Source organism: Sus scrofa, chromosome X (assembly GCF_054392235.1).
Source record: "Sus scrofa isolate SSC_HxYL_T2T_F1_AM1 chromosome X, Sscrofa_HxYL_maternal_Yorkshire_Landrace_v2.0, whole genome shotgun sequence".
NCBI classification, from domain to species: domain Eukaryota; kingdom Metazoa; phylum Chordata; class Mammalia; order Artiodactyla; family Suidae; genus Sus; species Sus scrofa.
The window spans coordinates 8,927,906-8,940,830 of record NC_139401.1 but is presented as its reverse complement, the minus strand read 5'-3'; the positions used below and the strand labels follow the sequence as shown (position 1 = coordinate 8,940,830).

General features: G+C 45.3%; 1 protein-coding gene across 5 annotated transcripts in view; it reads left to right on the top strand.

The window, feature by feature from the left end:
- LOC110257727 (uncharacterized) overlaps positions 1 to 12,925 on the top strand; it is a 375,658-nt gene that overhangs the window by 282,554 nt on the left and 80,179 nt on the right. The window contains exon 2 of one of the 5 annotated variants that reach the window (XR_014835038.1): positions 6,590 to 6,634. The gene's annotated coding sequence lies outside the window, so the exon portion shown is untranslated. Of the gene's footprint in view, positions 1 to 6,589; positions 9,845 to 12,925 lie in introns of those variants that run through there. The other 4 variants (XR_014835039.1, XR_014835037.1, XR_014835040.1 and 1 more) reach the window with 4 other exon arrangements.

Here is a 12,925-nt window from a genome sequence, read left to right as displayed (position 1 = left end):
GAAAGAAGTCTGCACTGCCAGTCACCTTTTATATCAGGTCCATGTTGAAATGAGATGGTGGCAGATATAGTGGGTTATAGAAAACATATTTACATGTTTCTTTTGGCTTTTAAACATGGTTACTAGAAACTTTAAAATCACCTATGTTGCTCACAGGACATTTCTGTTGGAAAACACTGCTTTAAACATTGCTGATTCTTCTCTACCAAGTTCTGACCCAAAGTACCTTCCTAGGTCATTCATTCATTCATTCACTCACTAGCAGAGGTTGCTTGTTTTGGGGTAAATTTGTATGTTTTGGTGATTCATTTCCTTTTATAATTTTTTTTTTTATGGAGGTTTCTGTTGTGGCTCAGTGGGTTACGAACCCAGCTAGTATCCATGAGGATGCGGGTTCTATCCCTGGCCTCGCTCAGTGGGTCGAGGATCCGGTGTCACTGTGAGCTATGGTATAGGTTGAAGATGGGTCTTGGATCTGGCATGGCTGTGGCTGTGGTATGGGCTGGTAGCTGCTGCTTCAATTCAACCTGTAACATGGGAACTTCCGTATGCCGTGGGTGTGACCCTAAAAAAAGCAAAAATAAAATAAAATTTTAATTTAAAAAGTTTTTATTTGGTGACTTGTTTTTAGTCACCCCTATTTGGGAACATATCACAATAATCTTTAGTCACTGAAGTATCGTCTTGAGCAAGTCAGCATTTTAAGGAAATAGTTCACGCCATCCATAAAAAGAAACCCCAGACATGGTAGCCATGCTTTCAGGGGCCCCTTAGGGGGAACAAGGCCTGGCAAAGAACTGCCTGTGGGGAGGGGCCTGGATACTGGAAGCAAGTGCCCTGTGCCCCTGAGGGCTCCAGGCCAGATGGCCCTCTTGCTGCTTGGTTTGCTGTGCTCCCCTCTCCAGCTGTGCCTGTCTTCGCATTCTGGGCATCTTCCCTCTAGGACATGCAACAGGCCCCTTCATCACCTGTCTTCTCATGTTCTGAGTCCACCTCCTCCACAACCCCCTCCACCCACATGGCTCTTCTGCCTCTGCTGCCCTGGGCTCCAGGCACAGTTCTCCCCGTCACTAGGCTCTCACGTGTCTGCCTTTTGACCACACTCTTCCCTTCCCAGACTGTCTCTCCCAGTCCCGTTTTTTCAGCGTGTCCTCAAGGCGTAGCTCAGGCATCACTTCCTTGACTTCACAGATTCCGTTAGAGCTGGGGACGCGTCCCCAAACCTGGCTACTCAAAGTGTGCTCCACGGAAGCTGCATCACCCCTTGGGAGGCTGGTAGCAATGCAGAGTCCTCGGACCACCTGAAGACCCTGCCTTCAGAATCAGCATCTTCATTTTGACAAGATGCACAGGTGTTTTGGTTGCACCCTGAAGTTTGAGCAGCATTGCCCTAGAGCTCCAGATTTATGCTTCAGTTATAACGCATCTTGCGTTGTAAGTTTTTTTGGAACTGATCCGCCTCCTCCACTAGGTTGCAATCTGAGGTCCACAGTCATCTGGTTCATCTGTGTATTCACAATGCCTGGAAACTTTATAATGGACTAGTGGTATTCGAAGAGATAAAAATGGCACGGTTCCCAGTGGAAAGGGTTTGGCCATGGATACAGATTGTGATGTCAGTGATGTGTGCATAGGAAGTAGACTTGCCAGTTCCTGGGATTGACCAGGGTGCTGCCACACAGCAGCAAGAGGAGGGGGTCCTGCTTATAATCAGTGGCAGTATTTAGGAGGCAGGTGATAGGGTAATGAGCTGCTGCTGCAGTAGTAGAGAAGGGATCAGAAATGCCGGAGGCAAGCCATAATGACACTGAGGAGAAATGCTTGGGAAAGAAACGGTGTTCATGGAGTTCCCTGGTGGCCCAGTGGGTTAAGGATCTGGTGTTGTTACTGCTGCAGCATGGGTTCCATCCCTGGCCAGAGTACGTCTGCATGCTGCGGGCATGGCCAAAAAAGAAAAAAGAAGGAGGGAGCGTTCAGTTCTCTAAAGAGCCTCAGGTCAAAGACATCCATTGATGCCTCAAGTTCTGGGTTTGCAGTGAATTAGGCGGCCTCCAGTGGCGTCCCAGGGCTTGCGTTCATGTTGTATGTGAAAACGAGTGGTGGTCATGACTGGAAAGCAAACAGCAGGTGACGGGATGACATTGGCAATGTAGGGAGGGCATGAGGAATTAGCACCCGAGGTTGAAGGGCAGAGGAGGGGCCAGGCGAGGATTTTCTTAGGCAGAAGAAATGCACGTCTTCTCTTCCCCGTCGGAGTAAAGGCCCCTCATAGCCGTAGCCGGGTTCCACGGTCGTCGTCTGTGTCCCGTAGGCAGACCTCTCTCTGTAGCAACCTGCTATCTGCGTTGTAATTGTAATGGACGGAACCAAAGATCCAGGGAGCAAAATAAATATGAGTCTAGAAGTCCAAACACTAGGGAGCAATTAAATGACTCATTCAAAATTAGAGAAGAGGCAGTTTCAGGGAGTAGAGCTCAGATGTCCAGTGGGCCAGGACCAGAAAGAGGCGAGTGGGGCTCTGCTGGGAATTTTGAACCCTAAGCATTTGTCTCACCCCACCCATGGCCCTGTGAAGTCCAACTAATTAAAATATTTTTCTGTAGTTGACTGGCTTGCATACCATTTGGGAGAGTTGACATCGTGCCAGTTTTTCCAAAATATCATCCTCTCCTCTTGAGTATTCTACATCCTTTTAGTTCCAAATCGAGTATTTATTTCATGCTATCTCATTTCTTATCATAAGAAGATAAATTTTATGACCGAGAATTTTTTCCAGAAGAGATTAACTATAGAAATAACCAGCAATTTTAATATATCTGCGTCAGGGAACAGGGCCATATTATCTCCAATTAACTAACGATGAGCTTCTTTTGTTAAGTCGTATAATGAGTAATTTAGAGCTTTCAGCCCATCTTTGGAGGATAAAATGTTCCATAATGTGCAGAGTCGGCTTGCTCCTGGGAGCCAAATTTAGAAAAATGTTTGTTCAATTTCATGATAAAAGCTATATTTACACCAGGGGGGAAAGTTGAGCTTTTGGAAAATGTGTGCAGCGTTGCGATGGAATTCCTTCCGTTGTGTTGTGTGGTTCCTTTTTCTCTAAGTCCCAGGTCACCTTCGACTGCTATAAAAACAAAGTGGCAGGTTATAGAGGTTTTCAAGGGCTTTCAAAACCTGAGGGGAAATAGTGTATTTTTTTTTTTTTCTGGCAGAAGTAGACATTGCCATACCTGTTTTGATCATGAGGAGAGACCAAATCTTGGAAAAATGTTTTTAGCAATTTCTGAGAACACGTTTCCCCCCTAAATATCAACAACAAAACTCCTGTTCGGGAAAGAGCATCATAATGACTTTTTTCTTCTGCTTCAAAAAAACGTTGTCCTGTGGCCAGCGTGGTCACATGGCTTGAAAGTGCTTTAAGAAACTAAGCTGTCATCTCTAATTTGTTTAAACAGTTAAAGATGCTTCTTTACGACCTAGCCATATTTTAAAATTTGTGTCCTTAGGATGCTCTCCTTGATCATTTTCACATGGTCTCAGTACGAAAGTGGAGGACGCCTTCATACATTTGCAGTTTTAGTTTATTCGTATGCCAGCAAAGAAGAAACTGTCCAGATGTGGAGGCCGGGGAGCACCGGATCCTGGGGAGGGGGGACTTTTCAAAAACAGATTGATTGGGGAAAGCATTGCTCCATGGAGTTAAAACTGACTGTGACAGTGGGTCGTATGAGCCAACGGACCCAGCCTTCTTGGGAGATCAAGTGACCAGAACCAGAGAAAGGGATGCATGAACATAGGCACAGCGGGGGTGTGGAAAGAGAAGCAAGGTAGTGAGATAGTGTCTGGGCTCTGTAAAGGCCTGGGGAGCCCCACGACACCACCGTGATTTGCCCCCGGGTGGCCGACAGCTTAAACAATGTTCAGCATCACTGACTTTCCCCTCCAGCCATTTTCAGCACATGCGTCAAGAGTTGGAGAGTCACCTTGCAGTTGAATGTGGTTGCAGCAACTCTGTGTCCCCTGGAATGAATTGGATGAAAGATGCTCTTACCCAGATACTAAATAATGTAACAATACTGATAGTGGTAGGGATGCTGTTGGCCAAAAGCGGGAGAGAGGACCACGATTCGTAGAAGAGGTGGCTCTCAGTGGGCAAGAGAGGTGGAGAGAAAAATGGGAGAAAATGTATAAGGAGGAGTGACACAGGGAGAGATGACACCTGTCTTGACAGGCTGCGTGGGGTGTGAGAGCAGCACAGGGTGCTGAAAAAGTAATACCGCTGTCCTTGGCTGTGAGACAAGGAGGTTGTGGTCTCTGGGGAACAGGGTGGGTGGTGGTAGAGCAGACACTTGGTCCGTACACATCACAACTCTGTGGATACTGAGCTGCAGCTCCTAAGTTGCTGTGGCATCAGTGTCTACACCCTGGTAAAACCCCATTTTTCCCGCGGCCTCCCGCTGCCCTGCATGTTCTCCCCGTGGGGATAAACAGACTTTAAAGGTGACTCATGATGCTCATAACCTTATATGATCCCATCCTTTTGGTACAGGCTGTGACTCACTTCTAAAAAGAAAAAAACAAAACAAAACAATGCTCAGCAAAGGTGAAGGGTTGTCACTTCTCTGCTCAGGTTACAAGAGACTGTGACTCTATCATGTTAGAAGATCCTCCCTTAAAACCACATAAGGTGCCTTGTTGGAGAGGCCCATGTGACAGGGACCTGAGGGTCGTCTTCCATCAACAGCAGCAAGTAACCGAGGCCCCAGATCCAAGAACCCTCAGGCGGACAACTTCTAGCAGCAACCACGGGAGCAGAGTCTTCCCAGGAGGCTCTCAGGTGAAATCACTGCCCTGTGAGACTCTCTGAATCAGAGGATGCAGTTAAGCCACACTCAGACTCCTGACCCACCCAATGGGGAGGTTATAAATGTGTAATATCTTAAGCCACTAAGATATCTTAAGCCACATTGTGCAATGTTACGCAGCAATAGATAATGTAATCTTGCATATTGTCCGTTTCTCCTCCATCTCTACTAGGATGGAGGATAGTTTAAAAAAGAAAGGAATAGCAAAAAGACAAAAAAAAAAAAAAAAAAAAGAAAGGAGATGTTTTTGTCTGTTTTTTCCACCCATGCAATCATGCCTGATACGGAGTATTTGTTGAATGATCGTATTGAACAAATCCATGTGTTTTTACGAATGGCACAAGTAAGTACACCATATTCTTTCCAAAGAAGATAAAGCCATATTCTTTGGAAATTCATTTCATGTGCAAATGTACCTTGTTTTTGCTGGGGGGTATATATACATACAATAATAGTTTAAACACATAAATATTTTTAGGGTCACACACACACAGAAAACCTATCTTACAAATACGTGCATATAAATTGGATGTGGATACAAACTATTTCACTTTGTACCTAAGAAAACAGTTGCAACATAGGCATTAGTCAGGCCTTTGGTTGGTTTTTCCACCTATCACAGCTCCATTCCACGTGGGGGTTGTCTCGGTTTGCAGGGAGTAGGGATGCCAGTGTAAGCCCAATTCATGGATGAGGAAAGCTGCTTTCTTGAAACAGGCAGGGTCTTCAAAATACCAGCTATTCCTTCTTGGTGTTTCAATGCTTTTCCACGAGAGAGCTCTCCATCGCAGTTGGCACTCGTTGCGTTGTGTTCTTCCGCTCTGGACTGTCTCTTTGTTTGATGGTTTCTATCCCTCTGTTGAATTTCTCATTTTATTTGTGTACTGTTTCCTGATTTCATTACATCATATCTTTCTCTGCTTTTTTTTTTTTTGGTAGCTTACTGACCTTCCTTAAAACAAGTGTTTTGAATTCTTTGCTGGGTACATGACAGACCTCTGTTTCCTTGGAGTTGGCTCCTGGAAAATCACTGTGTTCTTCGGGGGTCATGTATATGGGTATTTTATGTTTCTGGAAGCCTTACATTGCTGTCGCCTCTGAGGAAGCAGGGACCTCCTCCAGTCTTCACTGACTGGCTTTGGAAGAGCAGCTCGCTCAGACTTTCTCTGTGCACACACCTGCTCACCGTCACTCTTCCCTCTTGGGGGAATTTCTTCAAACTGTCTGCCATCTCTTGATCCTACAAAACCGGGCTGAGTGTCAGAAACCTCCCTTTTCTTCACCTGCATGGGCTGAGTGGTTGTGTGCTTTCTCCCAATCCTGCGGAGTTGGGTCAGCTTGTGCTCGTGCAGAAGCCAGCCCTTGTGTGAGGGTGTGTGGGGAAAGGCGACTCTGGCATGAGGGTGTGCAGGGTGGCGAGGGGGCAGGTGGCCCGGGCATGAGGGGGTGTGGGGGCGGCAGAGCACCCCAGCAGCTCAGGCAGCTCATTTCAGTGTTCTTGACTGGACAGGACCGAGCGATGCATCTGGGGAGGCCAGGGCTCCCCCTGCCCCCGCAAGGCCCTTTCTGCCTCAGGAGAGACCACAGCGAGGTCCCTCCAGGCACCGACTGTGCCATCCGGGGGCGGGGGCGGGGACGGGGGAGAGGGCTGATGTGGCAGCATCAGACTTCTCCTCTCCGCTCCTCATTGCGTCTGACCTCTGACCTCGGGCTTTTTCCTCCAGGGCTGTGCGGGGCCATCTTCGCTGGACTCCGGGACTTCCACAAAGGTACGCTCCTCCGTGAGTGAGGTCATGATCGGGGTCCCGTCTCGGGAAGGTGCTAGAAAACGCTGTTCTGCCATCTTGCCAACGTCGTTCTCTCCTGACTGCATCTCTGCGTTTGTGAGTTTGGAATTTTTATTTTCTCCTGATTGTTCACACTGGATTTTCTCTGGGCCAAGGTCTTTTCTTTCCATGTCCTAACCAGGGATTGGCACTTTTTTTTTTTTTTTCTGAAATAGGCCAGGTAGTACATATTTTCAACTTTGTGGCCCCTGCCGCCTCTGTCCAGAGGACTGCAGTCTGATGTAATGTGGAGGCAGCCCCCTGTGCGGTACAGGAGCCGATGGGGGTGGCCAGCTTCCAGTAAAAAATTAAGTTACGCAAACGGGTGGTGGCCTAGACTGGGCCACGGGCCACCCAACATCTGTGGCATCATCCTAGCCCAGCCCCACCCAGAGAGAGGGGGGTGGATGAAACAGAATGAGCCTGTTTTTGGCTCTGATCGCTTCAACAGGAGGTGACTGGGAAAGTGTCAGTGTCAACACATCACCGTTCAACGTCGCGCCCTGTGACGTCCGAGCTCGGTGACCCTGCACGGCCTTCATTAATCTGTCAGGGTGCACATGTCGATAATATTGCTAATTGTGGAGAGGGTTTTGTTTTTTGTTTTTTGTTTTTCCTAATATGTTCACCTTTGAAGGAGTTAGGTAGAGCCCAAAGGGGACAGATTTGAAGCTGACTCTGCAGTCTTCCCAGGAATAAAAAAATGAGGTTGAACAGAAGATGAAATAAAGACAACACCTGGTGTTTGAAAGGAGGGACCCCGCTGAGCTGACATGAAAATCTCACATCGTAGTTCTATCTCTTTTGAAAAAGCATTGGCGAGACTGTCTGCGAGACCGATGTCAGGGTTTGTCCTGCCTTGGGTTCTGTTAATCTCCAGTTCCGGGGTCTTGCCCTAGAATAGACTTAATCAATATTTGCCTATTGACAGAGGGTTTTGATGCTTATTCCTCTGTGGGGCTGGGGCTGACTTGAACGTACTCCATTCTGGGACCATCCGCTGCCAGTTTTTCAGCAAGATAACCTGGAACTGTGTTCACACTGTGCAGGAGGTCAGCTTCCCATTTCTAGCTGTCTGAGAAAGTCTTAATGATTCATTGACATGTGTGGCATTTGCAACATGATCTTTAATTACTTTCCATTCTGACGACATGGGTAGTCTTTCTAATGTAAATGATAATGAATTTTCCCTAATTGTGGAGATGTGGTGGCTCTGTCCTCACGCTGGGATTGGGCCCAATTGCTGAATCTCTCTGAAGATAAAGGTCTTACCTCTAAACAATGGGGATAATAATTCCTACCTTTTAGAATAGCTGTGAGAGTGAGAAAAAATGTAAAGAAAGCTACTTGTACCACGCACTGAACAGCACGCCTTCTCAAAGACTGGAAAAGAGTATTGTAATAAGATCCTATGAGTGGAAGGCCGTCTATGTTGTACTACAAGGTGAGTGATGAACATTCTTGATTTGGTTTAACCAGAGTCATGCAAGGCAGCCACTGCATTCAAAATTACACTTTTTTTTGGGTCTTTTTGCCATTTCTTGGGCTGCTCTCTTGACATATGGAAGTTCCTAGGCTAGGGGTCGAATCGCAGATGTAGCCGCCGGCCTACACCAGAGCCACAGCAACTCGGGATCTGAGCTGCATCTGGGACCCAGACCACAGCTCACAGCAACGCCCACTGAGCAAGGCCAGGGATCGAACCTGCAACCTCATGGTTCCTAGTCGGATTCATTAACCACTGTGCCATGACGAGAACTCCTGGAAGCAGTTTTTTAATTCAGGCTGATGAAGGCATATGGAACATCAGTTGGAGATCATAAATAACCGTAATTGTCCATTATTTCTAATACATGTTCATTGATTCACATTCCCGGCCGTCTTTTCAGCGGTTTTTACTTACTGATAATGTCAACAACTTCTGTTCCTTGGGTTCCCATTCTGTGCTCAACATTTGCTCAATCCCAGGGAGCCCAGCTCTGGCTCCAACGCCGGACAGACGAAGGTTTCCTGAGGAATGTCCACTGTCATGGGTGGGCAGTTAGGCTCCGAGCATGTGAAAAGCAGGTCCTTCCAGCGTCTGAAGGCAGCTTGCATTGCTGTCTCCACAGCAGCAGTTATGGGGAAAACGACGTATATGCCCTGAGTTTTGATTTTGTCATGTGCGCAGCAAGAAGCTTTCCTGCTTTTGGCCTCTGGGATCTTTTCTCAGTTCTAATATTCTGTGATTCCAAGACATTCCATTCCTAAAATCAGGAAAGTTGAATGTTCTTTCCAAATCCCTGTATTAACTACCCAAACCCAATTTTATTCGTAGCTGAGACAAGGGAACTGGTTTATCCTTTATCCTCTCTTTTCTAACATCTAATTTAGTGCTAGGAGTTTATGCATAGTTAGCCATGGGGACAAAGTGTGGAGAGAGCAAAGTCTATAATTCAGCATCAACCAGAGGGGAAGATACTGACGTTGCTCTGCAGCATTGGGAGGTCACTGCCTTGCACGCTTAGACTTCTTACCCAGCGTGAGGCAGGTTGAAGCGTAGAGGCCATGCTGGACTGCCCACTCTACCCACAGACAATGCCTTGAAGCAGCGTGGTTCCCAGGAATGCCTTGAGGGTGCAGCCGTTAGCCAAGTAATACTCAGCTGTGACCTCACCCTTGGAAGGGCAGTTGTTTGGCTTCGATTCCTTCAAGTGAAGATTGAAAATGAGCCTCATGCATATGACAACGTCTCCCCAGCAGTTTATACTTGCTCCAAAAAAACCTCCCCAAACAGCCAACAATAAAGCAAAGCTTTTCTGCTACACGCCCTGTGGTTTCATTTCCTGGGCTTTCAGTGCTAAATACTAAATAACTAGAGAGTGATTGAATTAATCACTGCACAGCGGATTTTTAAAAATCTCTCGTAGTGTGTGCAGAAAGTCTGCCATCATCATACACTGTGTTCAAGAGTCCACTTCTAATCATGCACTTATTCTTGATAATGTTGAATAATCATTAAGAAAAGAAATCTCTGGGAGTTCTCTTGTGGTATATAGCAGGTGAAGGCCAGCCACTGCTATGGTGCAGGTTCAATCTCTGGCCCTGGAATTTCTGTTTGCCATGGTTGTGGCCAAAAAAAGAAAGAAAGAAAGAAAAGAAAAGAAATCTCTGAAATGTAATTAGCTCTTTTTGCAGTGAAAAGTAATTAATTGGTCATGGGAGATTATCATCAGCCAGCCCTTGAATTTCAGACGTGTAACCTCTGCATAAAGGTTTAAAAACAGTTAGAAAAATGCTACTGCCTGCTTTTTACAAAAGTTGTGCAGAAGCCGTCAGGGGATACACATTTATCTCCTAGAATAGCTGACCTATTTACTCATCTTCCTGCTGTTGTTTCAGCTGATAACTGCAATTATTCAGATTGTGTGAATTCATCACATAATGTTCTTTGACTAAAGTCATGTTAGAATTAGTTTCCTGATCATTTGAGATGGTTTAAAATGCTATGGGCTACAGTGGATTCATTAAGTTCTGTAATTGCCTTTAGATCAACTGTTCCCCCCTTTACTTGTTTTTCCTTTCCCTTATTTTCAATGGAAAACAAAGAGTTCTCTCCCCACTCTGCCCTCCTCTCTGGGCCTTCTGTAAGATCTCTGGTCTGGCAGCTGCAGAATCCATATGGCAGCAAGGTTCTGGCTCCTGCAGCTGCTGGCTGGGCACTTCTCAAAGCTCTGGACTGTGAACTTCATCCAAGAGCCTTGTGGTCTCCATAGCACCCAGGACAGCCACTGGTCCTGGCATTTCCTTTTGAATAATGCAGATACGTACATTGTGTGTTAGTTATGTGTATTCCTGAAAACATTCACTCTAAATCTCTGAAAATCAAGCAACAGTTCAGCCTATCAGAAGGACTTGGTTTGGGGAGACACTTGATAAAGAATTGTTCAGTACATTGGATATTTCCATTCGCCTAAGCATTTCTCTTTGGTGTAAGCCGTACTGAATGTGAGCGAGATACACCTGTGGCATTTTATCCAGTTCTGTCCTGCTAACTCCTTAGTGTTTAAAGATGAACCCTGTAGTTGGGAAAGGTGAGGTGTTCTCCAGGCACCTGCCCTGACTGTATGAGAGACCTCTGGTTCTGGAAGCCCTCGCGTCTGTCCGCCTTTGTGCTTCTCCCTGCATCTCTGACGGTGGTCTGTGCAGGGCATGGAGCTTTCTCTCCATTCCTACCTTTGGATTATGAATGACGAGTCAGTTGCTGAGGCTTTCACACCCATTTTTTTTTCAGATAATTGTGTGACACTATTCAATATTTAGTGCATTTAATATTTAGAGGAGGGGCTTCAGAACTATTATACATTTGCATTAAAAGCATTAGGATATGATTGGAAAATGCTGACATTTTCTGAGTATGTCCTACATGCCAGAGTCAGTAAGGGCACTACTTTTGCGTCTCCTAGTCCCATCAGCTCTGTGAGTGAGGTAGGGGTGTTCGATGCCCCTTGATGTGGCTCGCTGTGGTCTATGGCCAGTGTGAGTTGTCATTGTTCCTTCTCATTGTTCAGAACCCATATGAGTCATTAAATATTTGGCATGTCACACCTGGAAAGAGTTATTATCCCTCTCTTATAGAATCTAAAGAAAACCCCAAGTTTATAGAAAAAGACTCTATGGAATGTTAGCTTTTTGCAAATGGCTAAGCTATTTAAATATACCTTTTAGATTCACTTAACAGTGGTGCTTCAGTTCTGTATTTTTCAGAGCCGTGTTGCATAAGGAACTTAGATAACTTTAGCCTCTTTCCCCAACATTTAAAGACAAAAATGTTCTTGTATTTTTATGCAATTACAACTCACAGAGTACTGGGGGATATACGTATGTATATTTCTCATTTCTCTTCATTCCTTGTATGTGGTTCTGTTTAGAAGCTATTTAACAAGATTTGGGACAAGACAAGTGAGCAGGACTTTGTGCTATTGATCAAATGTCCAGGTGAGCAACTGCTGTGGTAGTGATGGACAGGTAATCCATATATGCAGACGTGTGGAAGGCATTCTGTTCTCCAAGGAAATTGGGCAGAGGTGTTTGTCCCAACCCCCTTTGCGGAAAGGCTGAAAAGCAAGCTGATGAAGAAAGGTAGAGAAGAGAAAGTGATCCGCTGCTTTAAGGGAAGAATGGGTGCCATTGTCTCATTGGGGCCACATGCAGTGTCATTCAAATTAAACATTTAGGTTTTGGTGTGATCATCTTATTTCAAAAGCGCAATAGGACTTGAGCGTTCTTGCTAACCACTTTTCTCTGCCTGACAAGTGGATAAAAATATGTAATAAATCCAGTTGCTTTGAGATGGAGAAGAATGTGCGCATCGTTGGTATTTTTAGAAAACCATTATACTTTAAATTCCTCATGTGCTTTCCTCTCGTGAACACAATTCACAGACAGTGTTAAAGCGATTTAAATCCGGCACATTTTGGTGGAACTCTATTTGAGAAGGAATCTATAAAAAAATTCCAAATGAGTTGATACTTGCTCTCAGTTTTTAGAACGAGGGTTTATATCGCCACATAAACCCACTTGGAAACCTCTCATATTAACGTTCAGTCTTCAGCGTAATCCTCTATTGTCTGTTAGTCATTTACAGACTGTGCCCATCCTTTTCCTCTTTGCCATTTCTCATTGCCGAAGGGTAGGAAACGTAGCCTGGCATTTGACTCTGGACATGCACACTTCAGAAAACTCAAGGGGGAAACTCACTTAGCAGCAGAATATTCATTTATGTTTTTATTGCTTATTTACTTTCAGCTGTTCCTTTGAACCACATGTTAACGTGATGATGAGCAATTCTAGTTAACCTTTCCTATAAAAGAGCAGGAAACAAGTACATGTGTCATGAGGTTTAGCAGTAAAGCATCATGTATTCTTCACTCTCCCCCATTTCTTGACTCCCTCCAGTGGGAAGAAATTGAGGAATTTGGGAAAAAAAACAGTTGCCAAAATGGGTATGCGTAGACTTATTTGCATACATATTTTATTTCGGAATAGGACTGTCAGGAAATTATCTACTGCTCTACGTGACCTACAGAGAGTACTTCTTTTGCATAATACTCGGCACCTAGAGGAGGTGCATGATCATAGTCATGTGAGAAAAGGCAGCTATAATGAAGAATTGACTGGATCACAGACGGGTAAATGTACCCAGAAAGGGAAGCACTTTGTGAGGCTCTCAGTAGCGACATTAGGAATTCCAGC